Here is a 27877-nt window from a genome sequence, read left to right as displayed (position 1 = left end):
AGAAATTTTAGTCTCACAAGTGATGGTGAGAATGCAGGAAACCAGAAATTTGTAATCTACAGGAATACGAATTGGTGCAACCATTTGAAGAGCAGTTTGTCGGTACTGAGAAAAGTGAAGAAGTGCATTCCCTAATACTTAGTGATTCCACTTCTCAATGTCAATGCTAAAGAAATTATATCATGCACAAACATACATGCACAAACATGTTCACAGCAACAATAGCAAAAAGCAAATATAAACTGTGGTGTACCAGGCTACAGTTAAAGTGAGTGATTTTCTTAACCAGATGGACAGAGGACCTGGATATTTCTCCAAAGAGGACTTACAGAGTGCCAACAGACATGAATAGATACCCAACATCACTATACATCAAGGGAATGCAAATTAAAACCACATTGCGATGTCAGAATGGCTATCATGAGTAAATCAGCAAATGGTGGCGAGGATGTGGAGGAAAGTGAACCCTTGTACAACTGTTGGTGGGACTGTGAATTGGTAAGGCCAATATGGAAGACAGTATGGAGGATCCCCAATCACCTAAAAACTGAATGACCATATGACACAGCAATTCCACTTCTGGATATTTATCCAAAGAAATCCAATACACTAATTGGAAAAGATATGTGCATCCCTATTGCAGAATTATTTATAGTAGCCAAGATACAGAAGCAACCCAAGTGTCCATCAATACTAGGTGTACCAGTTCACTACGAGGTTTTTTTTTTTTTACTAGATGGAGTTATACAGTACATATGTTGATATATATGCAATTTGATATGCATGCCATTTTGTTGTATTGCTCTATCACTTGCTCCAATCAATGGCACACGCACTTTCTGAGCAGCATTTCAAAAACGTACGAAGAAGTGGAAAATTGGGTCTCTGAATGGTCTGCCTCAAAACAAGAAAAGTTCTATTGGGACAGTATCCACAAAATGTGCAAATAGCAATGGGCATTACTTTGAATAAAGCACTTTTGATGTTTCTCTTGAAATTATCGTGTTTTCTTTGACTATAAAATCTTCACTGTTACAATTAATAATGTGGATTAACTATTAACTGGTTAATAATGCAGATTAACTATCAACCAGTTAATAGTGCAGATTAACTATTAACCAATTAATAACATGGATTAACTTTAATCCATAATACTGTTAAGAAAGGCAAGTTGCCAAATAATATAAACAATATTATGCCATTTATGTCAATGGGTGCACATAAAACAATAGAAATGGTGTTTTGCATGTACATAGTGAAGGCACAGGATCATGCATGGGAATAGCACATACCAACTGAGGCTGAGGTACCTCTGCAGAGGGAAGGAGAAAAGATGTGAGTGCAGGGGATGTTAGCTGGTTTTATCTTTTTGTCTGTCTTTTGTTGTGAGTGACTTAAAGTAAAGATGGAAAAATGCTAACAGCTGTTAACCTGATGGTAGGCACCTGGTTGTCTGTTTTATTTTCTTCATCTTCCTATATGTTTGAAATATTTCTTAATTTTAAGAATTAAAATATAGGAACTTTTTTTTAAAGAGCTGAAAAACAATTCACGAATTTTCCCTCTGATCTTCTTCAGTGCAGTAAACACTGCGCAACTCTCATGGGCCAGGTATAGGAGAGCTAATTGTCAGAGATGGTGTCCCAAATTCAAGGCCTACATTTCCTAATGGGGAGAAAAATAACAATTATCCCTTATCCTTTTTTGGTAGCTGCCAATGACAAAAACAAGCTGCCGTTTTTCATTTGAGCTAAATATAAATGCAACAAGGAAAGACCCATGTGAAGGGCTTTCCTCAGGGCCACATGCTTGGCTGGCATGCCCACAAATGGCAGTCACAAGTTCCCTTTAACTGCCAAGAGGTCACTGCATGGTGGGGCCCATCTTTGTGCGTGCGTGTGGCATAGCCAGGGCTGCTGGACTCTCGACCATTTCACAGACTGTGTCTGAGAGGCCATGCTCTTCCCAGTCCACCTGGATAATTGGCTTACTGGGATAGAAAGATTAAAAAAAGGAGCTCACACCCAGCTGGCGTGGCTCAGTGGCTGAGTGTTGACCTATGAACCAGGAGGTCACGGTTTGATTCCCAGTCAGGGCACATGCCCAGGTTGTGGGCTTGATCCCTAGTGTAGGGCTGTGCAGGAGGTAGCCAACCAATGCTTCTTTCTCAGCATTGATATTTCTATCTTTCTCGCCCTCTCTGAAATCCATAAAAATGTTTTGCTTTGTTTTTTGTTTTTTTGTTTTCAAAAAAAGGAGCTCACTATGGAAAAAGTGGTTGCCAAGGATTGGTGCTGGAAGGGTGAATAGGCAAAGTACAGAGGGATTTTAGGGCACTGAACCAACTCTGTATGGTACCATGATGCTGGATATGTGGCATCATACATTTATCCAAAGCCATAAAATGGACCAGAGTGAACCCTAATATAAACTATGGACTTTGGTTAATTATGATGTGACAATGTAGGCTCATGAGTTGTAACAAATGTACCACTCTGGTGGGGGATGCTAATGAAGAGGGAGTCTATGTGTGTGTGGGGATGGGTGTATATGGGAAATTGCTCTACCTTTCTTTCAGTTTTGCTATGAACCTAAAACATACTGCTTTACAAAAATGTCTTTTTAAAAAAGTATACAGAGTCTAGTGGGGAAGACAAATATGAAGATCAAGACATATGGCCCATAAAAGGGGTAGAAACAACATGCTAAAAGATTTGGGGATGAAGGAAGAAATGAGATTTTAAAGAATTTCTTGGAATCAATAGAATTTCAGATCAGTCTTATTTCTAGTCAATGAGTATGTGCCATTCAAATTCCTATCTGAATGGTAATATGGTATCACCCTAATTGCTATTGCCAGAGGTTTAATTAGGCTTAAACCCTATTCCACTCCCCTCCTTACTCATCTACCCTCAAGTCATTGCATACTGAGAATGCTACTCAGCATAGACCATATGCCACCATGGTGACTGCAGACAGAATATGGTGAGTTATAGGTATAGAAAGGAAGAAAAAGAAAGAGACAGGAGAGGCAAAGAACAAGTTCTGGTAGAAGCAGGTAACATGCTAAAATAACTGGTGTTTCATCATAAAGGCCTGAATCAAGAAGTAGGTTTCTGCCTAACCAGTATGGCTCAGTGGATAGAGCATCGGCCTGCTGACTGAAGGGTCCCAGGTTCAATTCCAGTCAAGGGCCATGTACCTTGGTTGTGGACACAATCCCAGTAGGGAGTGTGCAAGAGGTAGCTGATTGATGTTTCTCTCTCATCAATGTTTCTAACTCTCTATCTCTCCCCCTTCCTCTCTGTAAAAAAAAAAAAAAAAAAAAAAAAATCAATAAAACACATATTTAAAAAAAAAAAGAAAAGAAAAAGAGAGAAGTAAGTTTCCTAGCTGAGACCAGGCTACATCCAGCAAACAAACAAACGAATGGCAAAGAAAAAAAAAAAAAAGACCTGGAGGCCTCCTCACTTTTAGGTAAACATAAACTACAAATTGAAAGCAGAATGTACTAGTGTGTCCCCCCAAGTTTGCTTATGACTCTGTGGTAGACTAAATAATGGCCTCCAGATATCGCTGCCTAATCCCAGAATCTGTGAATGCCGCTTTTTATGGCCAGAGAGACTGCCGGTGTGTGATTAAGTTAAGGCTCTTGAGATGGGGAAATCATCTTGGATTATCCAGCTGCACTCTCCGTGCAATCGTGTGGGGAGGCAGGGAGAGAATGGACACAGAAGAAGGTACTGTGAGCACTGAAGCAAGCGGCTATATATTGCTAGCTTTTAAAACTGAGTCAAGGCCACCGGCCAACAAATGCAAAGAATTCAACTCTAAAAGCTGGAAAATGTAAGAAGCTGGATTCTCCCCGGGAGCCTCCAAAGGAAGGAGTCGGGCTTGCCAACACCTTGACCCAGTGAAACTGAATTCGGGCTTCTAATCCATCAAGTTTGTTGTCATTTGTGACAGCAGCATAGGAAATACAGATTTCTTTATTGTTTCCTATGACTGCTGTCACAAATGACAACAAAACCATCATGGTCAAAGAAGATTTCTATCTTTGGTCTATCTTGACCAAAAAAGACTTCTAAGCATATTGATATAGAGAAGCTGATATCCATTGGATAACAAGAGTCAACTTTCTGCCCCGAAAGAAACCAGGGGCAAGGGGACTGATATTCTGGGGCAAAGGTTTGCATGTAGGTAGTTACCTGGGAGTGCTCTGGGGAAGACTGCTGTGCAGGGTGAGAGAAGAAGGCTTGGGCAGAGGGTGAAATAGTACTTCGATGCAGCAGCACAGAGCCCAGCCACCCCACAGGGAGCTATGGACTTGGGATGGCCCTGCAAAGATGTCCTGAATTGAGCAAAGCGAGGGGAGGGCAATCCTTTGTACCCCTACCTTGACCAGTTATCAGATACAGGCTGTTCCCAAGAAAGGAGTTGTGATCTTAAGCGAATCAACAGCCTTTATCAAAAGGCAGTCTCTGGGGAAGGTCTCAGCTATGGGCCGGCATGGGGGGGGGGAGGGGGGGGGAGAGGGGGTTGTCCCTTGGTCCTGAGGCAGGGGTCTGGGCAGCACCCAGTCTCTGCTATGTCCTGGGAGCAGCCCCAACACAATTGTGTCTGATTAAGTTCCTGGTACAGAGATGGAAGGGAAATTTTCCTGCTGACCTGCTCTCTGGCCATTCTTTTGGAGGCACAGTCCAATTCCTGCATCTGTGGGATTCTTTCAGCAGCTCGGGGACACCTTGGGCAGAGGCTGAAATAACTGAGTGGTTTGGTCTTGGACTGAGGTTTGAAAATAAACCTCCCAATGGAATATTTGGAAAGCCTTCTGAGAAAGCCCCTGAATAAATACCCATAGTCCCTTTGTGCCATCAGTCAGAATTGTTTGGTCTAGGTTTCTGGAACTTGCACTGTGCCCTGGCTGATAAATAAAACCATGTGGAAAGCACAGGGAGCCTAGAGCCAAACCCTGTCCCCACCATCACACCACACCAAGCACCAGCCAACTCTGGCTTCACACTCCACAGCCAAGGTTCCAGGGCGAAGCAGAGCTGAAGTTGATTTTCAAAGAGGTGCACCCTGGAGAGACTCACTGTCGGGAGAACAATCTTAAACAAGCCAGAGGTCTTTGATTTTAGCCTTTTGCAGTTCCACGTTCTACTAACAGGCCCTACTGCACTCTGCCTATGCACTGCACTAAGTGTAACTTAGTGGTACTTTAGTGACTTGGACTCCCTCTCCTCCCCAGGGGCTCAGAGGTGTCCCTGTGAACTGAAGGGCTGGCGTCTTGTTTTACGTCTGACATCTATCCACAGTGTGACCTTGGGCAAGGCACTGCCTCTGAGCCTGCCTTCCTCCCCTGTAGGACAGGGCTGCATAAAATGACCTCTAAGATCCAGTCTCCTCTTCATGCTTAAGGAAATCTTCGGCCCTTCTATGGGCATGGAGATTGCAGAGAAGGACACGCATTTGTACAGATGCTGGCACATCCTAAAATCTGCTTTGTTCAGAACAAACTCCTGCCATCAGATTTCTTTCAAATGGATGAATATATGAATATATCATGCTTATTTGCATTGGCTGTGTTCCTTCCAAATCAGCAGCTTGATATTCATTTGTTCACTAGAATAGACCCCTTTCATCAGCCTGTGATTTTTCCAGGGGCTTGCACAGAGTGGCCATTATATATATTTTTTAAACCCAGACCATTATTTTAGAAGTTTAGCGGGATGATAGAATGGAAAGCCTTCTAACTTACGGGACAGAATGCTTGCATGGCAATCTGTGCCAACTACTCACCTTGTGACACTGGCAAGCCATTTAATCCCATTGAGCTGCTGATAGGCACGCTGGTCAAGGTCAACCTTGCCTACCAAGTAGAAATTGCGAATATCAAATGAAATGGAACTCATCAGAGAACTCTGGAATGTGAAATGCTTATCAAATGAAAGCAGTTGTTATTACTTCAACACCTTCAAAGCCACACAAGGGGAGTCTATCCCATCACATTTGCTTGGGGAAAGCCTTGCCTTTTCAAAGCAGAGGCCTTTAGTCCGTGTTGTCAGAACACAAAGAGAGTGAGGACAGAGATTTATGTTGTCAGCCGTAAGGTTCCCAAGAGAATGCCTTTCAGCAGTAAAAGGTACTAGAACAGTTTGTGAGGTTACCTGTTCTTAGCAGTCACGACTGGTAGAGAAGGAACTAGCCCAGGATCTACCCGAGGATGGATGCTCACACCGGGCCCTACAACGGCAAAGGGCGATTGCTAAGGAAATGCACTCACTCAGCACTTGCTTCGGCATTAGAACAGACAGTTCTAACTCCCTCAGAGCACACGTTAGTCACGGGTCTCCTCTGGTTCCAAGGACAACTGCAAATGTGAACAAGACACAGTACAAAAATCACAATTCTGAGGACTTTAAAAATTATTTTTAAAAAATAGATATTTTATTGATTTTTTTAGAGAGAGGAAGGGAGAGGGATAGAGAGCTAGAAACATCAATGAGAGAGAAACATCCATCAGCTGCCAAGATACATGCCCTTGAGTGGAATCGAACCTAGGACCTTTCAGTCCACAGGCCAATGCTCAGCCAAGCTAGTTAGGGCAATAATTTTTTTTTAAATGGCTTTCAGAGAGGAAGCGAGGGGGATAGAGAAGTAGAAACATCATCGATGAGAGAGAATTATTGACTGGCTGTCTCCTGCACGCCCACTACTGAGGATCGAGCTCACAACCTGGGCATGTGCCCTGACCGGGAATCAAACAGTGACCTCCTGGTTCTTAGGTTGATGATCAACCACTGAGCCATGCCAGCCATGCTCTGAGAACTTTTTGATTTCTACTGTTCAAACCTTATTCCTTCTAGACTCTAGCAAGCCTATAGAACAGCACTTTACCTGTTCTCTTCCCCTCCCTGGGTCTCTGAGTAAACCCTACAAACGAAAGGCAAAATCCTTTTGCAGGTATCACTGCCATAAATGCAGAATGCTCCTGTTTTTAGATTTTTAAAACATCTCGAATTCCACTGCTTATCAAGATTATTGAGAAAACATCGTAGCGAACTAATTGACAGCCGATTTCCTCTTCTTGCTGCCAGCTTAAAAGAACCCAGACAAAGCAACAGCGAAGGAAATTGAAACTGTGCCAAGATTAGGATGGCTTGCAAAAGCTCTGCTTTCATTTGCCTATTTACTGAGTCTCCATGCTCCTCTTTCTACTTTTGGGAAAAAGGGATGCTCTGAGCTGGTGTCTGAGTAGGAACAGGTATGGCAAATGTGGAAGGGCCAGGCTGCAGTGGGCCAAAGCAGCATGGTTTGGCAGGGAACCTTGCTCACTGAGAGGAAACTCCAGGGAGGTGGGGCCTGTTGTTATAGAAACCTGAATCCTCCTGGGCCCACGCAGTCAGAGGCAATAGGTTTTCAGGAAGAGAGAGAGCAGGTAGTAAGGCCTGCAACAGTGGCATGGGTTCAGCACAAGGCGACACTGGTCCACACGCAGTGAAGCTGAGCGTGACAGCCGAGCACAGGAGAGGGGCCAGCATCCTTTTGCTCAGGGTCAAAGCCCTGTCTGTGCTTCCTCCAGGCACATGTAGGCTAGCAGGTGCTCCTGCTCTCTCCTCAGCAACGCAGAACTTTGCAGGTGATTGGGTTAGGTCTTCTGGCAGGTCCTTATTATCAGTTACTTGTGGGATCCCATTTCACTTCACCAATTAACTAGAGTTTCATATAAAGTAAAACATGGATCCACTGGAGTTGCCTTCCTCTTTGAATCTCACAAACACAGACACGCACACACACTCACACGGAATAACACAAACATATACAACAACTTAGACGCACACACTAACACAAACACATCCTCACAAACCCATTCTCATGGGCCCTCCTATGAAGAAGACATTTCTGAGGTTGAGCAGGTGGATCAGAGAAGAGTTTAGCTGTGTTTTCAACATTACAGCTGTCAAAGGGACGTTCGCTTGGGAGTAGGTTGGGTTTGAAGTACTAAAGCTCCAGTTCTTTTTAAAATAGCTGAGCTGCCTGTGCTATGACAGTTTTCTAACTTCCCTGAGGTTTGTCATGATGTATGGTTTCAAAATAACCCTGCCAGGGACTCCAAGGTTGACACTTGCTCATCCACTAGTTTTTCCAGAATATAAGCAAAATATGTAGCAAAATAGTCAGGAAGGAGCCTGTGCAGAGTACCCATTCTTAAGGTGAACCCATTTCTGCTCTGTATCCCTGCCCAAGAATCTTGACCTCAATTGTCAGTATGACTCTTCCCACTCTGACCCCTCAAGTTGAAATACCCAATAGGATTCTTCAACCTAGGACTTTATAAAGACAACAACAAAAAAAGGCCAACTGAGAATGATTGCTTCCAAGTACGAAATGCGAATTATCTACAGTTTGTTACGCAGCTAACCTTAACACATTTTTATGTCCTGCAAGCCATAAATAATACCATAGTTCTGGAATCAATTTCCACATCCTTTTTACCACAGATTTGTCTCTAGGCGCAGGTCTCTTCAATTCTGTCCAGGTTTTTTTTTTTTCCGATTTTACTGCCCCAGCTCTCCTCTATTTGCTGCCCTTTTCTGTGTGCCTTACATTTATTTGTATTTATTATTTTTAAAAAACATTTTTATTGATTTCAGAGAGGAAAGAAGAGGGTGAGAGATTAAAAACAAACAAAAACATCAGTGATGGCCGGGACTGGTTTGGCTCAGTGGATAGAGCGTCGGCCTGCGGACTGAAAGGTCCCGGGTTCGATTCCAGTCAAGGAGATGTACCTTGGTTGCGGGCACATCCCCAGTGGGGGGTGTGCAAGAGGCAGCTGGTCGATGTTTCTCTCTCATCAACGTTTCTAACTCTCTGTCTCTCTCAATTCCTCTCTGTGTAAAATCAATAAAATATATATTTTAAAAAAAACCACACACATCAGTGATGAGAGAGAATCATCGATCGGCTGCCTCCTGCACATCCCACACTGGAATCAAGCCCACAACTGGATGGGGAATGGAACTGTGACCTCCTGGGGCATAGGTCGATGCTCAATCACTGAGCCACGCTGACCAGACGAACCTCACCATTTAAATTCTGAGCATGGGTATGTTACACAGTCTACATTAAGGTGGGTGTTATCAGAAGAAGGCTAACCCTTTGGCTGGTAAATAGTGGGTGTTTTTAGAGGACTGCAGAGGAAACTAAGGGCAGGCTGAAATGGAAACTCATCTTTCCTTCCCTCCTCATCCACTTGTTCTCATTCTGCTGCATCCCTCTCCACATGTGTCAAACACAAGGCCCGCGGGCCAAATCCAGCCCGCCAGGCCTTGCAATGTGGCCCGCACCGTGCTGTCATCACTGCACTCCACTGTCAGTTTATGACACTGTCAGTTTATGACTGTTCAGTAAACCATTCGGCCCGCGATTTAGGCTGGATTTTAGATTTTGGCCCCTTCTCTGATTGAGTTCGACACCCCTAGTCTAGCCCCTTCATTCATGGGACCAGAGACAGAGCTGGGAAGAGGAGAGTTTCCACAGGAGAGGATGTGGGTGCCAGCAGGAGGTAAGGACTTGCTCCTCCATGTGTCCTTCAGGTCCAGGCATCTGAAAAACCACCCCTTCACCTCTGTCCCACCCCCTGCTTGTTCTGTTTCAGGTCTTGGAAACAACTAACTGAACTTTTTAGAAAAGAACCCCATGGCTTCATCAGTGCCCAGCACGCATTTGTCTGGGGAAAGCAGAACATCTACTGAGCATCAGCAGCTCCCTGCCTGGCTTCGTGGGCCAACAGAAGGCCAGAATTGGCTTTTTCTCTCTGGACAGACTCTTCCCCCAACAATCTCTACTCCTACAATGTTTCCTAGCATCACCCATTGTAAAAGAGAAGAGGAAAGACCTGCCCAGTAAATTAGCGGCTTATCTACCTCTCTGGTCCCGAGTGATTGAACCTTCCTGAAGGAAAAGCTTCTTCCTTATTTGTCCTTTTCCTCCCCCTCCCCCAGACTCAGTGTTGTGCCCAGAGTAAAACTTTAATAAGCGATTATTAATATTTTTGTCTAAATCAAGAAAATGATAAACAGGTACTGAGCACAGGCTTCTAGCTCAGCACTATGCTAACAGTGGTAGAGGGGACAGGACAAGAATGGTGTAGGTGAGAAACAGTGCCTTCAAAGAGTTAAGGCAGTATGTATGACAAGTCAGAGAGACAGGAAAAGACAGCCAACAATTCAAGTCTTTACAATGAGAAGAACTTAGAGAGGTTAAATGCATTCCCAAGGGCACATAGCTGGCAAGTGATGGCATCGGCATTCTAGCCCCAACACATCAAAGCATTTAGCCAGCGGAGGCAGAGGAAAGGAATTCCGTGCCATTCATCAAATTCCAGGCTCCAGGAAAAAGGTTTCTGAAAAATTAGTGTCAAAGCCGGGACTAGGAGCTGAGCCTCCAACTTTTGGCTCAAATTATTGTGAGGTCTGGAAGTTATTTCCACCCCCACCCCCGGCCAAAAAAGGTTCACTTTTTCTTATTGCAAGCTAACTTGCTTTCTCAGATCTTCACGTGGTTAACAGGCTCTGACACTGTCATTGTTCCCAGCCAACCCTTTTGAATGGTATCTTGAAGTGCACAGGTCAATTGTCTCCAGAATCATGAACTAGGGGTGAGGGAGGCTTCACACCTTGTTTAGATATTTCTCGGGAAGTTAACAGTTTTCAAATCAGCACTCTCTCCCACTCAGTGCTTGACCATTTTTAAAAAATATATATTTTATTGATTTTTCACAGAGAGGAAGGGAGAGGGAATAGAGAGCTAGAAACATCGATGAGAGAAACATTGACCAGCTGCCTCCTGCACAACCCCCATCAGGGATGTGCCCGCAACCAATGTACATGCCCTTGACAGGAATCGAACCTAGGACCCTTCAGTCCGCATACTGACGCTCTATCCACTGATCCAAACCAGTTTCGGCTTGACTATTTTTTTTTTTTCTTCCCGGTGATCCAACGGAACTCCAAATTTAGGTTTCTTAGGCACCCCATGGCAGTAAAGGCCATTAAAACTAGAAACACAAATATCTAAAACCCAAGACTCCGTTTTATTTGGAAAAAGTCTCACTGAGATACGTGCACTCTGTAGCAGATCTTTTCAGCTGTTTGTCAACCTTCTCCCCAGGAAGAGGGAAGGCAATGTGCAGAAAGAAGCTGAGATAAGACCCTGTGCCCGGAGAGCTGGCAAGGGCTGCCCTGGTTCCTGGTGGCCTCCAGCCCCTGGAGCCAGTCCCCCTGGGGCCTACTGCACTGCCTGCCCCGGGTTCCCGGAGAGCTTCATGTGTCCTTGCACAAACACCCCTTGTTAGTCTTAGGATCATTTTAGTGGTGCTGGACAAAGACACTCTTGCTCACTGGAGTCCTTTAGTACCTTCCGTGAGTTTTGACGTTCCCCCCCCCCCCCCCCCCCCCGTGCCTCTCTAGCTTATGGGTTTACTCACCTGTTTGAAATAGTTACCTGAGTTTGCTTTTTATTTAATCAGGACCAACGAACTCACATGGAATATATAACAGCAAGCCAAAGAGTAAGTCAGGGATATTTGAGATAGGAAAAGATTATCATGGGTTATAAATCTGAATTCTATCTTTAGTCACAAATTGTGAAGGGGATTTCCACAAAGCTAAACTAAAATTACTCGTTTCCTTTATTTATACAACATCAGCAAATTCCATCATCTTAACTCCTAAAAATCTGAACTGGGAAAACCATGGAGACAAATTCGACTCTAATTTTGCAAACCAGGAAACCTAGTCTCAAAGAGGTTAAATGTCCCATTAGGCTGTTTAGCCCAGAAAAAAAAAAGTTATCTTAGGCCAGAATCTCCATCCCTGGCCTTGGCTCCAGTGACAAACAGATATTTCCACATCTCTTCTGCTGGTAGGAATTTCCCAATTTTGCTGGGCAAATGGCTTCCATCTCTGTTGCAAGTCTTTCTGGATGGAACAGGGTCTCTGCATTACAACAACTTAACCTATACTCAGGTAAAGGGATGTTGTGAAGTACTGCCTGAGGTTCTTTTCCTGCTCCTGACTTTTGTTTTATAAGGCAAAGATAAAGCACTAGTGAGATGTTAATAAGTTCTCCCAGCTGCTCAGCATTCAATGGAAGCCACCCTCTGGCTATCAAACTTCCCTCTCACCTGCTACCACTTACCACCCACCACCAGGTGCAAGCAAGGCCTCCCCGGGCCGAGAGACGAACTGGAAGCTGGAAAAAGCTTGTCTTTGGAGAAATCTATCATTTTCTCTCTTTTTAAAAAAATTAATACATTTTTAATGATTTCAGTGAGGAAAGGAGAGGGAGAGAAACATCAGTGATGAGAGAATCATTGACTAGTTGCCTCCTGCACACGCCACACTGGGGTTCGAGCCTTCAACCTGGGTATATGCTGCGACCAGGGTTGCTCCAACCATTCTGAGTTGTCTTAAGGGGTCTTTCATCTCCCTGCTCCAAATTCCAATACCAGAGAATTCTCTGCTGGCCACCCTGCCCCATTCCAGGCCACCAGAGCCCCTAGAGTAGCCTGCGCTGAAGAGAACACAAGATAGACATTTTTAATGAATAGGTCTAAATTTCAAGAATCTATGAGGTTGTTTGAATAACTCAGTGGTCGGCAAACCATGGCTCTCGAGCCACATGCGGCTCTTTGGCCCCTAGAGTGTGGCTCTTCCACAAAATACCACAGCCTGGGCGAGTCTATTTTGAAGAAGTGGCATTAGAAGAAGTTTAAGTTTTAAAAAATTTGGCTCTCAAAAGAAATTTCAATCGTTGTACTGTTGATATTTGGCTCTGTTGTTGACTAAAGAATTTGCCGACCAATAACTAAAACCGGGATGTTCTTACCTGGCTGGCTGGAAAGGAGGACTGGAAGTGTCAACAAAAGTTTGCTGCCACTGATCTAATATTGACAGGAACCCCCCATCTGGGGTTCAGCGGAGAAAGGAGAGGCTTTATTCTGGTGAACAGTTTGGAAAACCGGGTAGCAGCCACCACGGAAACTGAAAGCGAACTTCCGAGACAATGACAACCAAGAAGCCAGCTTTTAAAATATAATGGCTCTGTCCCAGTCCCTGATTGGTCCCTTTTTATGCAAATGAAGAGTCCAAATTTCTACAGTCTGATTGATCCAAATAACACTGTCCTGATGGGTTGGAATCCTGTGTCCTGATTGGTTATTATGGAGCTGCTCTGATTGGTCAGTAAAGATGCAAATGAGGACATAGCTACGCAGCTCCAATTGGACTGGGCAGGTCTCAGCTCATTGGTTGAAATATAATACCAGGAACATCTTTATAAGGGTTGATTCCGTGGCAGAAACACAGTGCAGGAGGCTGGCAGCTCAGTCCGTCCACGGCTTTTCCCCGGAATGCAGAGTGCCTGAGAGGCCTCTGTTGGCAATGGCTGCTAGCTCTACTTATAAATTTGTGCCACAAGGAGTTCTTGGCAGATATAGTCCTACTTGAGGTCCACAGAAGGAGCTGCCATTTTCCGAGTGCGCTTCCTGGGCTTTGCGCTGCGCTAAGTATTTCATGTGCTGCAGCAGTTACAGTGAGCTGTGGATTGGTGGGTGAAGAAAAAATAGTCTCAAAGCTGCTATATTCTTCTATTACGTGCCTGATTTACTTAGCCAAGGGCCCAGAAACGTTCAGAAGCAGGGAGCTGAGCGCCACAGGCTAAGAGCAGATGCAGATTATAGAGAAAGATTTGCTCCAGACCTCCAGCGTCCTTCACGAGGGGTTGGAGCTTCTGGCAACGTTATCCATACAAAGCAAAGTCTTATCAGATCTGAAAATCTCACCGCTTGCTCTGCTACTGCCTTTCTGTACCTAGGGTCATGTTTCTAATCTGGAAAAACTGGCACTTACACCTGTATGCTTATATTTAAGAAAATGTTTACAAGTATTAGATTATCCTGGTTCTTGGACTAGACTTGCTCGCAGCCAGACCACATTATCATCCATGGGAGAAAAACATAGTGATATTGTAATTTATAGTAAGAAATATATATATATTTGATCTTCATCCTCATTCCTGGCACAGAGCTCCTAAAATTTTTGAAATGTCTTAAGTGATAAAGATATCTTTTTTAAAATATAACTATTTTTATTTATTTCAGAGAGAGGAAGGGAGAATGGGAAAGAAACAGAAGCATGAATGGTGAGTGAGAATCATTGATTGGCTGCTGCCTGCACGCCCCCTACTGGGGTTGGATCTCCAACCTGGGCATGTGCTCTGCCCAGAATTTGAACTGTGACCTCCTGTCCTGGTTCATGGGTCCATATTCAATCACAGAGCCACATCAATGGGCAAAGATGTCTTCATAATCATAACAAACCACTTTCAACTGTACCTGAGATTATGTTAATGAGGTGACTTCTGAAAAGCACCTAAGGATGGGGGCTGGTTGCCAGGAAAACCAATTTGTGGTTAGAAGGTTGGAACTTTCATTCCCACCCTCACTGACCTCCAAAGAGGAGAGAGGAACTGTGGTTTCATCAGTCATCAATAGCCAATCGCTTAGTCAGCTGTGCCTATGTAAGTCAGCCTCCATAGCAAACCCCAAAGGACAGGGTTGGAAGAGCCTCAGTGATGGTGAACATGTAGAGAGGCAGGAAGAGGGGTGCACTCAGAGAGAGCATGGAAACTCTACACTTCTTCCCACATACCTTACTCTATGCATCTCTCCCACCTTCCTGTTATATCTATATATATAAAAGCATAATATGCTAAGTATATGACCGTTCAGTCAACCAGCTGGTTGACCACTGACCAGCTGCTATAATGTGCACTGACCACCAGGGGAAAGATACTCTGACCAGTAGGTTAGCTTGCTGCTAGGGTCCGGCAGATTAGGACTGGGCAAGATGGGCTGGACACGCCCTGGAGCTCTCCCGCAGTAACTCCCAGCCTCTAAAATATTTCTTCTAATTAATTTCCTTTCAATGTGCATGAATTTGTGCATCAGGCCTCTAGTCCTTTAATAATGAACCAGTAATCTCGTAAGTAAAAGGTTTCTCTGAGTTCTGTGAACCACTCTAGCAAATTAATCAAACCTAAAAAGGGGGTCTTAGAACCTCCGATCTACAACCAGACAGTCAGAAGCACAGGTAACAACTTGGTGGGAAAGTGAGGGCATTCTGTAGGACTGAGCCCTTAACCTGTGGGATCTATTGCTATCTCCAGGTACCCTGTTTCCCTGAAAATAAGACAGTGTCCTATATTAATTTTTGCTCCCAAAGATGCGCTAGGTCTTATTTTCAGGGGATGACTTATTTTTCCATGAAGAAGAATATGGTACACATTTATTGTTAAATGAAAATAAAGGAAATTTATTACCTGTATACAGTACGGTAGTACGGTAGTTGTCAACACAAACCAGACAAACTGTGAATCCTACAGTATCAAGAATTTACTCATTTATTCAATGACAATCATGTCATCATCTTCTGGAACATCATCATAACAATCCAATTCCTGAATTTCCTGGTGAATTTCTTGTGACTCCATTTATTTCAGAATCAGTGGACCAAATCTCTCATGTTTAGCCTTATTTTCGGGGGATGCCTTATATTTCACTTAGAAGGAAACCTGTAAGTAGGTCTTATTTTCGGAGGATGTCTTATTTTAGGGGAAATACTGTAGATAGTGTCAGAATTGAGTTAACTGCTTCCTGTAAATAGGGAGAGAATAGCTTTGGGCTGCATTGGGGTCCTCCATAGAGCATCCTGAGCGACAAGTAGCAAAAGGCTAATGGTTCAGACACCTCTCTTTATAACCAGAGCCAATTTTTAAAGTCCCTCATTTTCCCAGCACTATATGAGGCACCTGACAAAGATCTTCTTATTTGACCTTAAAAATACCTTTGAGATAGAATCTATTGTTAAGTCTATTTTATAGTCAGGGAGATGTTATTAGGTAACTTTCAAACCACTCTTTCTTAAGTTTCTTAACCCTGCAGAGTTTCAGTTTCTTCATCTATAAAATCAAATAGCTTCTCCTAGGTCCTGCTATTAATCTGGAAAAATCATTTCCCTCAACCAACATCAATACCAAATAATTTGCATTCATTTAGACTGGAGAGCTATGCACATCCATTGTCTTGCTTCAGGATCATGTCCCAGGAATCTCTCCTGTCACAACACAGTCCAAAGGGCCATGATCACCTTGGCATGTCACAGACCATCACCTGGACCCACTCCATTGATTGAACTTGATGAGCTCAAAGCAACAAGTAGTTTAGAATATATATATATATATATATATATATATATATATATATATATATGCCAGAGAGAGGGAGCTACACCCTGTGAAGACTCAGATATCTTATTTTCTTCATATGAGTCAATTTTTGAGGTCTAATGGTTGGATCATGATGGGACGTACTCTTAAGATAAAGAATAAGTTGTGTGCTTTGCCTTCCTCCTCACTAATGACAGGCACAGCACTTAGAGAGTTCCTTTGGGTCCTGGAGGTGACATGTACTCCGCTTGGGAACTCTTCTCCAACATATGTATTGAGTGATTCAGAAGGCTGCCAAGTTTGAGTAGGACTCAGAGCAAGAGAAGCTCAGCAGATTCAGGCTGCGATACAAGTGTCCTGCCATTTGGTCACCATGATGCATCACACTCAGCAATGCAAGATATAGCTACAGTAGATATCAATGCTGAGTAGAGTCTCTACCAGGCCCAATAAGCATGTCACAGCACAGAACCCATGGTTTTGGAGTAAGGCCACATCATCTATGATAGAGAGCAATTACCATTTGCAAAGTAGCATCTGGTATAGTTCTGAACCCTCCTAGAGGTTGAGTGCCTGAGCATAAAATTACTAATCAGGAGAGGTGAGTGTTATTAGATCCACCAAGTCACAAGATCAGGCAATACATCATATGATGGAAATAGTACATTCAGAATTGAATCCAAGAACAAGTTTATGTAAACAGATAAAGAGATAACAGACTTTCACATCACCTCCCTCTGTTGTACCAATGCCTTGTGTGCTCAGGTCTCACCTATGGCTTCATGGGGAGCCTCCTGCCCCCATCTGACAGAGTGTGGGAGAACCCCAGCCTGGTCCACAGATAAGTGCTATCACATTTCAGAACCACTACACAGAGGTAGCCCTGAAGGACAGTGCTGAAGGAAAGTCCTCCCCGCTGGCAAGACTTCCCACAGTGCACTTAGTCATTCATTTCTATAAAGCAAGAAATAGCTTGAGGTACGGAGATGCACAACGAAGTGAAAAATGGTAGTGCTGGATGTTTAGATCCTGAGAGAAGAAAGATTAGGAAGCCAGAAAAAGGAAGTTTGGGAAAGAGACATGCAACATGATTGTCTCTTTGAAGTGGAGGCACTGATCAGGCAGGCAGGTAAGTTGTCCAATGGATGTTAGCCATCTTTTCCTCTCAGTCACCCAGGTACTTGGACAATGGGTCCATGAGTGACCACTGTAGCAGGGATGAAAACTATAAATGGGCCCAAGATCATATGGCCTAAGATATAAATGGGCCTACGATCAAGTCTATCATCAAGGCTCTTCCAGTTATTGCCATTCACAAATGCCCATCCTGATAACTGCTGAGACTACCACTGAATACTTGATGTGAGACTATATAATGAGGAAACCAACTAGCCACATAGTGGTGTGGAATCTTATATGATCACCAGATTATTAGAAGGAGTTACATTGAACCCCTTCCACTCTGGATAGAGCAATGACTCATCCTTACCAAAATGGGACCTACTCCTCTGGGTATGGGTTTGCCTTCCCTGCCTGTGATGCCCCTTTCTGCACCACATCTAAAGTCTTATAGATACCCATTTTATTGACACAATATTCACAAATAACATTGTCTCAGATCAATGGAGCTATTTTATGGTAATGAGGAGGTGACATTTTGTATATAACTTCTAGTATGGAACTCATTTGTCCTATTAGGTACCAAATCTCCAGCCAGCATTGTTAGAATGATGGAATGGCCAATTAAAGACTCAGCTATGGCATCATCTCAGGAACATTACCCTGCAAAATTAGGGCAATGTCCTCTGGACGCAGTACAGTATATACACTGAACCAGGAGCTGATCTATGGTATGTCCCCAGTAGCCAGGAATCAATGAGGTGAAAGCAGGACTGACCCTTCTCACCATAATTCTTGAGGACCCAATTGTAGTTTGTGCTTTCTATTCCTGCAATCTTAGTGTTAGATTACAAGTTCCTTTTCATGAGTGGTGGGGAAAGAATGTTTCCACAAGGGGACTCAGTAAGAGTTCCACTGAATCTGCAGCTACTATCATCATCAAGTCACTTTTGGCTTCTTAAGTCAATGTGCCAAAAGACAGAGACAGAAATTCCCATATTAACTCATTTTTTTTTTATTACTACGAGGATCTGAGGTACTGTTGGACAGTCAGGGCAGAAGAAGTACATCTTGATCGGAGGTGTTTCTCAGTGCTCCCAGCATAAATGGGTAATTGCAGGAATCATGACCTAACAAGGATGAAATAACCAAGAGTTCTGGTCCCTTAGAGGGTGATCTTATGGCAACCTGAAAATATAATCTGAAACACTATTTTCTTCCACTTTATTAGTTTCCTAGGACTGCTGTTACCAATTAGCACAAAACTGGTGGCTAGAAACAACCTAAGATTTTTCCATATATAATTCTGGAGGCTGGAAATCTGAACTAAGTCTTACAGGGATAAATCAAGATATTGGCAAGGCCACACCCACTCTGGAAACTCAAGGGGAGAATCTGTTTCCAACACTAGAGCCACATTCGTTGCAGTCTTTGGGTCATGAACCCTTCCTCCATCTTTATAACCAGTAGCATATCACCTTTTCTCTCTGAAACTGCTTTCATCATATGGCCTTCTTCTTCAGTTTATAGTCAACTCTCCCTCTTATAAGGATGCTTGTGCCCACCCAGACAATCCAGAATAAACTCACATCTCAAGATCCTCAATCTAGTTACATCTCCAAAGTTACATTTTGCTAAACAAGGTGACATCTACAAATTCCAGAGATTAGGAGTCCGATCTCTCTGTGGCCTATTATTTAACCTACCATAGCCACCGCCATATGCTATGCCTAAAAGAATCTGCTCAGACATCCAGGTGCACACACACACCTGGAAGTTTGAGGGAATTAGTACTCGAAGGAGTAACCCTTGACAATGGAAACTGAAAGCTGGTGGCTATTCCTCTATAGTAGAATTGTCTCAGACAATTCTGAGGCCCATCCTCAGAATATCTCCAGAAGGATGGAGGCCCAGTTGCCTACAGTGGGGACCAGCTCAATAATGCTGCCAATGTTATGGCTTTAAATACCATCTCCAAACTAATATCTCTCAAGTATATCTCCAGCCTGGACTATGTCCCAGAACTCCAAACTCCAATATCTTCAACATATCTTCTAGATGTCTAACAGACATCTCAAGTTCAACATTTTTTTTAAAGCAAATCCTGATTCTTTCTACCCCAACACATGTTTCTTTTAGATCTTCCTATCTTAGTCCAGGCAGCTCCATCCCCCCAAATACTCAGATAAACCTTAGTGTCATCCTTGACTTTTTTCTTTTTCTGGCACTTCACCGCATTTTTATCAGAAAATCTCGGTTGATTCTACTTTCAAGACATATCCATTCTCTGATTACCTTTTACCACTTCTGCTTCTACTAAGCTACAACCAGTTCTCACCTATCTTACTATAATAGCCTTCTGACTGGTTTTCCATCTTTCGCCCTTGTCCTCTTGCAATCAGTCTTCACCATAGTGGCCAAAGCCTTGTCATCTTCACCATAGTGGCCAAATCCTTTCAAAACTTCTGTCAAAAACGTCACTCCTCTGCTCAAGCTCACCTGTGGTTTCTCATCTTATTCAGAATAATTCAAAGTACTGATTATGATCTACGAAGTTCTACATGTTATGTCCCTCACTTCCTCTCTGCCTTCTCACTCTGCTGCGGCCACACTACCTCTTTGCTATTCCTTAAACACACTAAGCATACTTCTGCCTCAGGGACTTTTAACATGCTGTTCCTTCTGCCTGAAAAGCACTTCTTGTAGTTATCCCCACAGCTCCCTCTTCCTCCAGACTTCTGGTGCTGCTGTGAGCTTATCCGTATAGCCTTTCTTGATCACCCTCTATAACAAGGCAACTTCTAACCTTGTTTTATGTTTCTTCATGGCATTTATCACTGTGCAGTTTACATATTTACTCGTTTATATGTTATTGTTTAGTTTCTCCCACTGTAGAGTTCCTTCATGAGGAACTCCATGAAGCTTAGTTTTCTTTACTGGCCTATCCCTAGAACAATAATTGACACACTGGCCAAAACCGGTTTGGCTCAGTGGTAGAGCGTCGGTCTGCGGATTGAAAGGTCCCAGGTTCGATTCCGGTCAGGGGCATGTACATTGGTTGCAGGCACATCTCCAATAGGGGGCGTGCAGGAGGCAGCTGGTCGATGTTTCTCTCTCATCGATGTTTCTAGTTCTCAATCTCTCTCCCTTCCTCTCTGTAAAAAATCAATAAAATATATTAAAAAAATAATTGACACACTGTTAATATTCACTGTATGAATGTTAGGTGGTATTATTATTATTATTTATTTTTAGGTAATATGTTAGGTATTATTATACTCCTTTTTTGTAGAAAAGATGATGTCTAAGGTGGCACAGGATGAGAACGTGAGTCTTTTAACTCAGTTCAGTGATCCCCTTGATGTCTTGTGGGAACTTGGCTGCTATGGTCGAGGCAAGAGCTCCAAGTTAAGTGGGAAGATTCAGACCCAGGTTTCCCAGCTCTCACAGGTCCCAGCTTTCATTGTTGAGGCCGGAAACTGCAAGTTACTGTGGTTAGGCTATGACTGTGTCTACCGCACAGGAAGTCAGTTAACCATGGCCAGTACCCAGAAAGCAAACTGACACAACATATTTCTTCCTGGGTTTGTGTCGGAGCAGTTTAATTCTGTTACCAGTGTTGAGAACACAAAGGAAAGGGTGAACACTAGTCAGCTCTTTTCAGGTGCTCTTGTCAGAATTATAGCCTCTGGGTCAGAGAGCAGAAATTCTGACAATCAGCACTGAGGACGAAATCCAATGCAAACCAAGGGAATTTAACACAGTTGAGTGGAGAGTTTAGGTTCTTATAATTATGTGCTCTCTAAACGGTTAGTTAAAAATAACTACCTGAAAAATTACAACTGTGCACATTTAAAAGGGTTTGAGAAATTTGGTTCAAATTATCAATGTTTAAAGAGGTTTTATTTTTTGTATGATAATAGATATGTTTGGTTTTGACTTTATATTAAAAATTGTTTTCCACTTAACTAGAAGCCAGGTAAATAAGTATCTTGGTTCCCTACTGTTGCATAAAAGCCACCCTCAAATGCCGTGTTTTAAAATGAGGATCTGTCCTCCTGTCCTGTGAGTAGGCTGGACAGGGCCTTGCTTGCTTCCTCTGGGCTCACTCATGCCATGTATTCAGCTGGAGACTCATGACAGGGGGCAGAAGACTTTGTCTATAAAGGGCCAGATAATAAGTATTTTAGGCTTCACTGGTCATATGCCTTCTGTGGCAAATACTGAAGTCTGCCATTAAGCACAAAAGCAACCATGGACAAAAAGCAAACAAGTGAGCGAGTCAACATTCCAATAAAGCTTTGTTTGCAAACTCTAAAATTTGAATTTCATATAATTTTCACAAGTCACTAAATATTATCTCTTTAAAAATATTTTCCAACCATTAAAATATTTAAAACTTTCCTAGCCTGGAGGATATATGAAATAAGCTCAGCTGAATTTGACCCACAGGCTGTAGTTTGCTAACCCCAAGCATGTCAAACTTGAGGCCTGTGGGCTGCCTATGGCCCACAACGAGTATTTTTGCAGCCCAGCCAATAATGCAGTATGTAAGAAACATTTTAATAAAAAAAACTTGTGACTTAATTTTTACAATATCCTGTTACACATAATTATTAATAACAAACTACAAAGTTAGTTAATGACTGATGACTATAATCGTGTTGCATTCATGAATTTTTCCTTATGTGCCTTACACGCAGGCGCACCATTTCTCTCCATTAATAATAGCAGAGAGTATTTTAACAGCCGATAGCCATAGCATTAGTCTTCTACTGCCTTGTTTAGTGTGTCTAACAGAAAATATTTCACTTTCAGAGAACAAGAAAAATAGGTTTATTTGTGTTACGCTTATTAATTTGCACAGTTATTCAGTGTCTGATAAGTTAATGTATAAAAAAAAGATTAATTTTTATTAAAATGTTCCATTATTTTAGGTTAACAATTACTCCTTTATTTCACCCCTTTGTATTCAGCACATCTCTATCAAAATAAACCTATGTTTCTATGAAAATTTCGGGTTTTTTGCAGTCCACATTAACTTCAACCTTGTTTATTTGGCCCGTGTTAGCCTTTGAGTTTGACATGCTTGCTGTACATAGTCCAGGATGTTCTCACCCATATGTCTGGCAGTCTTTGCTGGCTGCTGTCTTAGGCATCTTGGTTCCTCTCTCCAATTCTCTAGGACAGTGGTCAGCAAACACATTAGTCAACAGAGTGACAAATTCATGAGCCACAGTTTGCTGGGCACTGCTCTAGGAGGCTGGACCACCTTCCATTCATGGCAGTGAGGCCTCAAATTCTCTAGGAGGCTGGACCATCTTCCATTCATGGCAGTTTAGGGTAGCATTCCAAGTGAAGGGAAAGCAGAAACTGCAAGGACTCTCGAGGCCTACACTCTGGGCCACACTGCATCAAGAGTGTTATGTTTCCTTAGTCAGAGTAAGCCACAAGTCCCGCCAAAGCTCAAGGAATGAGAGAATAGACTTCATCTCTTGATGGGAGAAGCTGCAAAGTATTGGGGCTGTGATTTTCAATCTACCATGATAAGTACACTTATGGGTTGAATTGTGTCTCTCTATCAGTTGGATCCTATCTCATTCTGAGATACTGGGGTGAAGATTTCAACATATGAATTTTGGGGGAACATAATTCAACCGAAGACAGCCAGTAAACCACCAGAAGCTAGGAGAGAGGCATGGGACAGACTCCCTCAAAGCCCTCAGGAGGAAACAACCCCATCGACATCCTGGTCTTGGGATTCTAGCCTCCAGAACTGGGAGAAAATAAATGTCTGTTGTTTAAGACACCCTGCCTGTGGGACTTGGTCGTGGAAGCCCTAGGTAACTAATACAGTAATCATAAGTAAAAGGCACTTTTCTCAAGATCTGAAAATGCAACTGGAAACCAAGAAGAAATTACAACTCATTGAAGATGTGAAGCTCACCACTCAGATGCCTCTATTTAAATCTGTTGACAGATAAAAGTATTCCAAAAGTCACGTTGAATGATTTTACATGTGTTAGTTACAAATACCAAGGGTTGGAAATGTTCACATTTCACACTTTTTAAAAAATAGAAATCCAAGCAATACTGTTCTCAATCCTAATTTATATTCCTATACAAATATGAAAACAAATTGAAGCAAACCTACAGTCAAAAATAAAATATTTAGGGAAAGTAAAGCAACAGGCAGACTGTCAAATTTCAGTGGGGAGGGGAGGAAGATCGGGGGGAGATAATAGATCAACTGAAGGACTTGCATACATGCATATAAGTACAACCAATGGACATAAAACTCTGGGGAGGGAGGGTATGTATGGGAGGGAGGGTGGGGGGCAAAAAAAATCAATAAAATATATTAAAAAATATTTAGGGATAAAAGGGACATTTGATAACATCTAGTCTAACTTCACTTAATAGCTGAGGAAAACCAAGTTTAAGAAATGTCTGATTTTTCTAACTCCAGGAAATCAGAGTGCTAGTCACTTACTGGGACACAGATTGTGTAAGTACTATAGCTCTTTGTTCTTTTTTTTCTTTTCTCACTTTTTAAATGTATAACCCCTTTGTACTATTCGAATTTTCTTGCAGTGTAAATGTACTACTTTATAATTAAGCAAAAACACTTAAAATGACTTTTTAAATGTAAAGAAGTAATCACAGTGAAATATGAAATGGAATGTCAGCTTACATCTCTTTATTCTTAACCAAGTGCTCTTTCAGCCAGCCAGCTGGCTCCTTTCCTTCTTTTATCCCAGAAATGTCATACTGCATAATTCAATTTAGGGTTTATACACATATATCTTCATCTTTGTCCTGAAGGGTAGGATTTATATCTCAGTTTTAGAGATAAGAAAATAGGAACTCAAGATCTCTCAAGATAAACAATTTAAGTGGACAGAACTTGAACCCAAGTCTTCAGATTCCAAACACTTTCTACAATACTTCAGCTACCCTATCCCAATCCCAATACAAAACAAGGGCATCTCAAAATTCAAAGCCAACTGGACCACAGAATTAGGGCACTCAGATTTTCCCTTAAGTTGTAAAACCAACATTCTACTTTCTTTTCTATATAATTTCTCAAAATTCTGCCCTAAATATGGTGAGAGGGTATGGATTCTCATTTATGGCATAAAAGACCCAGAAGCATGAAGCATACCCCTTATGGGACGGAGTTTTCAAACATTATCAACCTTTATCATATTCTTGCCTTTTCTAAACTAAGAGATGTCAGCAGTGTGTCCACTCCTCAGTTAAGCAGGGCACTCCCATCCTTGAGCACTGGGGCTACAACGGCATTTTGTCAGCATTTTCTCATTTCTCAAAAACAGCATGACAGACTTGGTTTAGGGAAGAGTGTGGGCTCAGGAACAGCAGACCTGACTTCAGACTCTGGCTCTGCCACTTGCTGAGTCAATGTCTAGTTACCTCATCTCTATGAGCCTCAGGGTCCCCATCTATAATGAGACAACTAGAAATACTGTCACTGACAGAGCAGAGTGGTTCTTTCCATTTTAGTCATCAGTCTCATTTAATCTATAGCAAATCACTAATTGGAAGGCATGCTTAAACCATTTAAGTGATAGAGGACAGGGCATTGGACAGTGATAGGTGTTGGTGTTCATTCCTTCATCACAGTGTGCATATCCTGGAGAATTTTTATTTTGGAAATTGTTAGCGTATTTTATCTCTGTTACCCTTTAATGAATCATGTTTCCCTTTCTGCTTTGACTGCTTGGAAGATCAGAGCCAAATTTGTGACTTAACCCTAGTGAGAATGTAGGACTAGAAGTCCTGTGGATCTTTGACCTAACTCTTCCTTTTTCTTGATTATCACTCTATTCACTTTATACTTTTTCTCATCCTCATTTTTATTTTTTATTGTATTAAATGGCTTCTTATAAATCACTTTAAGTTTTTCGTGGGACAAAGTCAGGTGTGTAACTAGGTTATTGAGGTGTTTCAACTTGGAGTATAAACATGAAATGTTTTGATTTATTTAAAATGCTACTCCCAAGTCCCAATTATACTCAATCAGTTCTTTCTTTATGCTTTGAAACAGCATCTTAGGTATATTTCATAACATCCTTTTCACTTTCAATTGTTAAAATGTTGTCTACTACAGTATAAAACTTCAATCCTATGAGGTTCAAAGCTCTGTATCTTTCCTCTCCACTTGTCTGGGCTCTGGCTCCTTCACTGTGTTGGGTGGTGTATTAGTCAGAGTTCTCCAAGAAACAACCAATAGCATATTATATCTATCTATAGATTCATTATAAATAATTGATTCATGATTGTGACAGAGAAGTCCCAAGATCTGCATTTGGAAAGCAGGAAACCAAGGAGGGCCAAAGTGACAGTTCCAGTCCATGTCTGAAGGCCTAAGAACCAAGAAAGCCAGTTCCAGGCAGGAGAAGATACATGTCCCAGCTCACAGACAATCAGACAGAGAGATCAAATTCTCTCTCAATGAGTCTTTTATTCTATTCAGACCTTCAACAGATAGGATGAGGCCCACCCACATTGGGGAGGGTAATCTGCTTTATTCAGTCTAATGATTCAAATCTTAATCTCATCCAGAAACATCCTCAAAGACACATCCAGACTGGTGTTTAACAAAATATCTGGGCACTCTGAGGCCAGTTAAATTGACACATTACAACCATCACAAAATCTGGGGAGTGAGGGTATGTATGGGGGGGGGGGGCAATGTTAAAATATGTACACAGATAATAATTTAATAAAAAAATAAATAATAAATAAAAGAGAATCCAAGCTTATTCATTTTAAACAGGCCCAAATAATCATAGACTTCATTATATCTTCTAATGTTGTTGTGCCCTAGATAACACCTACTAAAACACACGTTATTTTAGTTATAAATTACACCCTTTTATATTATTTCTATCAAGTTAGGGAATTATATTGGTTTGGGGCAGTGGTTGGCAAACTCATTAGTCAACAGAGCCGAATATCAACAATACAATGATTGAAATTTCTTTTGAAAGCCAAATTTTTTAAACTTAAGCTTCTTCTAACGCCATTTCTTCAAAATAGACTCACCCAAGCCGTGGTATTTTATGGAAGAGCCACACTCAAGGGGCCAAAAAGTTGTATGTGGCTCGAGAGCCGCAATTTGCTGACCACGGGTTGGGGGGGATTATATGCATATATGTTATAGTATGTATCAAATATATTTTATGACAGCAAATTAGCATTGAACAACATTTGTAGTTAAAAGGAGGCATGCAGTGGGATAGAGTTGATAGTCATCCACACAGACTGAGGAGGTAGGATGAGAGTGATGGTAAGGGGGCTCCCGCAGGGCTAGTTCTACTAGCTCTTCCCTGTGTCAAGGTTTTGGCCCTATTCTTATTGTGTGTGGCTGTCCTCCTTGTTTTTTAACCATAGGCCCTAGATAACAAATCTAGGGCAAGAAGAAAAGTACCACTCAACATCTTGTAAAAGGGATATATTAATAATATTTACTGTTAGTGACTTATGAGCAATTTCTGGATATTGAGAATGTGGAATAGGAAAATGTTCTTTATCTTTCTTCTCACACTATTCTAGCTCTATTCCTATTTTGTTTCAATATTTCACTGTGTAATATACTGGTCATTATGCCTAACATTACTTAATTTGGCCCAGGTGCATTTATTCGATTCAGTTCAAATCAATTCACCTCATTTTCCTTCACTTCAATTCATTCAATTCAGTTTCAGTTCATTTGAAATCAGCATAATTCAAATTTTGAGAAGTCTCAGAATTTCTGAGGTAGGCCTCAATTTCCTCTTTTGTGAAATTATGAGTTTTCACACTAAATTGATGTCAGAGGTGATATAATGGTGTGAGCATGCTGCCACACAATTAGGATATTTTTTCCTTACTATGTCTTGATCTACCCTGAGACTATTTTTCAAAACAACACTTCAGATTAGTCATAATTAATTCACTGTAGTTGTCCCAGGAGAAGTAGCTCAAAGGGCACTGGACAAAGAGTCTTGGCCCAACTCTTGATGGTCAGATATTGGGTATATAACTTTGAGCAAATCACTTTAGCTCATTGGATCTTCGTCTCTTTTTCTGTCAAAAGTGGAATAAGAAAAGATCATCCAAGATAACAGACATCAGGCTTTGCAAATGGTGTTGGGTTTGACAAACCAAAATAGTTCTTACTATGATGGCCTCCACAGCGTTCTGGGATTGACTGGATGAGCCCACAGAAGGTAAGCAGGCTCCTAACCTGGGACATTTGTTGCCACTGAGGCTAGAGCCCTTTTTCTTTCTGTAGCTGGACTCTTGGGTGGCAAGTATGCCCAGAAGAGAGATATTTATTTGAAAGCACAGACTGTAAGGTCAATAGTCCTGGGTTTGAACCCCAGATCTCTTCCTTCCTACCTGTGTGAACAAACTGCTTTAACCCACCCAGTTCAGTTTTTACATTTGCAACATTGTG

The sequence above is a fragment of the Pipistrellus hanaki genome (assembly GCF_964339955.1).
Source record: "Pipistrellus hanaki genome assembly, chromosome: 14".
Classification (NCBI taxonomy): domain Eukaryota; kingdom Metazoa; phylum Chordata; class Mammalia; order Chiroptera; family Vespertilionidae; genus Pipistrellus; species Pipistrellus hanaki.
The sequence above is the reverse complement of the archived record's forward strand: the minus strand, read 5'-3'. Positions refer to the sequence as shown.